Source organism: Quercus suber, unplaced genomic scaffold (assembly GCF_002906115.3).
Source record: "Quercus suber isolate HL8 unplaced genomic scaffold, Cork oak 2.0 scaffold_736, whole genome shotgun sequence".
Taxonomy (NCBI): domain Eukaryota; kingdom Viridiplantae; phylum Streptophyta; class Magnoliopsida; order Fagales; family Fagaceae; genus Quercus; species Quercus suber.
In genome coordinates this window covers 227021-230440 of record NW_027070175.1, presented here as the reverse complement: position 1 = coordinate 230440, position 3420 = coordinate 227021, and positions in this window count along the sequence as shown.

Here is a 3420-nt window from a genome sequence, read left to right as displayed (position 1 = left end):
TGAAAAAATGAGGAGAGAGGTTGAATTTCGACAACATTGTTGCTGAAATTCAACAAAAGTAGGAGAGAGAATCATGAAAGAGAAAATTCAAACAGTAACTTTGAATTTCGGCAACAGTGTTGCCGAAATTCATCTGCCCCTTTTTTCAGCGCTGCCTGTAAGTGTGAGTGTGAGAAGTGGAATAAGGGGTGCCCGAAAAAAAAAAAAAAATATCCTAATTGTGGCAATGGTATTGCAAATTGGGGAAAACAATTTCGGCAATGGCATTGCCACAATTGGGGCAATTTTTTTTTTCAATTGTGGCAATAGCATTGCGAAATCGTGGGAAAAATTACCCACAATGTGAAATGCCATTGTCACAATTGAAAAAAAATAAAAAAATTTTTTTTTCCAAACGGTATTACAATTGGGGAAATTTTTTTTTTTCAATTGTGGCAATGACATTGCCAAATTGTGAAATTTTTCCCCACAAAAAACTTATTTTTTCCAAATGGTATTGCCGAAATTCGCAACGCTATTGACAAAATTAGTAAAAAAAAAAAAATCCCAAATTAGTGTAAAAAAATTTTGCACTGCACAATTGGGGCAAAATTTTTTTTTTTTTTTCAATTGTGGCAATGAGATTGCCGAAATCGTACCCACAATTTCGCAATGCCATTGCCACAATTGAAAAAAAAATAAAAATAAATTTTTTTTCCAAACGTATTACAATTGGGGGAATTTTTTTTTTTTTCAATTTGGCAATGACATTGCCAAAATTGTGAAATTTTTCCCCATAGAAAAACTTTTTTTTCCAAATGGTATTGCGAAATTTGGCAATGCCATTGCCACAATTAGTAAAAAAAAAAAAAAAAAAAAATCCCAATTGTGGCAATGGCATTGCGAAATTGTGAGTAGAATCTTTTTTGGCAATTGTGGCCATCCTGTTGTCGAAAATGGAGAAAAAAATGATTGAGTGCACGTTGTAAATTAAAAAAAAAAAAGTAAAGAAAGTAATAGATTTTTATAAATGAAAGAAAAAAATGATTGATGTGCACCTATAAACAAAAGAAACTAAAGAAAGTACATAGATTTTTATGTGCAGCTGTAAACAAAAAAACAAAGCTTCAATCAACCAATCACCTCAACTTCTCATCTCATCTGATTCTTATTCTCTACATTGAATATATTTTACCTATTCATTTTTGTCATCTCATCTGATTCTTATTCTCTGCATCGAATATATTTTACCTATTCATAACTCTCAGAGGGATTCTTTTTTGTCTTCTTCACTATGTAATCTCTTTGAAATTTTTTTTTTTTTGTTTTCTTCACTTTTGTAATCCTCAGAGAGACCTTTATTCTTTTTTGTTTTCTTCTTAATTGTAATCTCTCTCAGAGATAGTTTTTTTTGTCTTCTTCTTGTGAATAAAAGACGTCTTCTTCAATGAAGATAAAAGGCAAGTGAAGTGCAAGTCCAAGCGTCTTTTATTTCTCCTTCTTCGCCCGTGAAGAATTGTATCTCCTCACATAGAAGGTCTTCCAATTGTTCAGTTAGTCTTTTACTTTGCTTTAGGTGAACAACTAAGAATTGTAAGTTTTTTGTTAATGTAAGTTTTTTTGCTTTGTAAATATTAAAAGCTAATACATTGTAAAATATTATGTATTGTTGTAGTTGTAGTTAATATTATTTGTATGCCTATGATTATGATTATTGTTGTTGTTGTTGTTGTTGCTGTTATTCAAATTTTAGATTAATGAATTATTTTTTATGGTTATCTGATTATGTTTTTTTTTTTTTTTGGCAAGTATCACTCTATAATTCTCACTCTTTCAGTTGGTATCACAGTTGTGGTAAGCATCTCAACTCTCTAATTAAATTTGTATTTGTCATTTTTGAAATTATTTAATATTATTTATTGTTATTATTAGTACATGACAAAAATTGTAATAAATTGTATTATTGTGATCTTTTTATAATCAATATGTGTTTTGTTATTATCAATTATTACATCTATTACTTGGAAAAATATATTGCATAATATGTTTGTTGGTTTATAATAAAGATATGTATGTGTATTATTATTATTATTATTTTTTATTATTATTATTTACTACAAATGGAAGTTGCATGGTTTAACTTATTGTAGCATTTATGTAGGATATATTTGAAATGGAGCGATAAACATATTCACATCTCTAATGATGCATAGAAGGCAATATATGTTGCGTGATTTAAATTTATTATGTCCTAATAATATCTACAATTATTCAATTTACATGAAAATAATTTCAACATTAGTAATATAACATTGTACATTTAAAAAAAAATCAGGTTTCCACCTTACAAGTGCGACCCCAACCGTTTGCACCCCCCCCCCCCCCAGTAGTTAGGCGAGCATATCACCCCATATTTGCATCAATGTAGACTATACCATGTTACCCGCCTACTACATATAGATATTGACTGGGGTCTTATCACTTTTTTGGTGGAGAGGTGGCAATCTGAAACCCATACATTTCACCTACCTGCTTGTGAAATGTCAATCACTCTGCAAGATATAGCAATCAGTATAGGATTGCCTATTGATGGCAATGCAATGTGCGGGCCCACTAATTTGGATTGGGGAACAGTTTGTGAGAATTTACTTAGGCTGACACCACCTGCAACAGCATTGGCATATGGTGGCCTTAAAATAACATGGATATGGAATACATTCTCAAACCTACCAGAGGGTGCCAATGCTGTAACAACCCAACAGTATGCTAAGGCATACATGTTCCAGGTTTTGGCTTTACTATTTGGAAATAAGAGCTAAAGTAGATTGCATTGCTGCTTTCTCCAGCTGTTAGAGGACTTTGGTATAACTGGGGAATATAGCTGGGGATTAATCATATTATTCCACGTGTTCTGTGAAAAGCTTAGTGATGAAGGTTAATGGAATGCCATTGCTGGACTGCTTTCATGATTAGGTTCATTGAGAGGCTCCTATTCATCTCCAACATCATCAAGGACCTCGTCGTCATCAAGTTGGTCATCATTATCCATTACTCGCATCCTTTCTAATAATGTATGGACCGCGTTTTCAGTAATAGCAGCTATGCGGTGTGTATCATTGGGATCATTAGCAGCTCTCTGAGTGGCGGTTTGGTCATACTAAACTTCAAACTCAAAACAAGTATTCTCTTGTGCAACATGCTTAGTTGGATTATCATAGTCAGCATCACTGGTGTTCATTGGCCGATAAGGAACATGTTGGTCTTTAGTTGCAACATGAGTATATGGAGCATGATAGTCAGCACCACCAATATTGATTAGGGAATGAGCCACATCTTCATAATAATGATCGGTATGAGTGGCATAAAGATCATGAAAGTGTCTGCCATGTGAATAACTAAACGATGCACTCGGTCCTTCATTGGCATATTGAATGGGAAAAA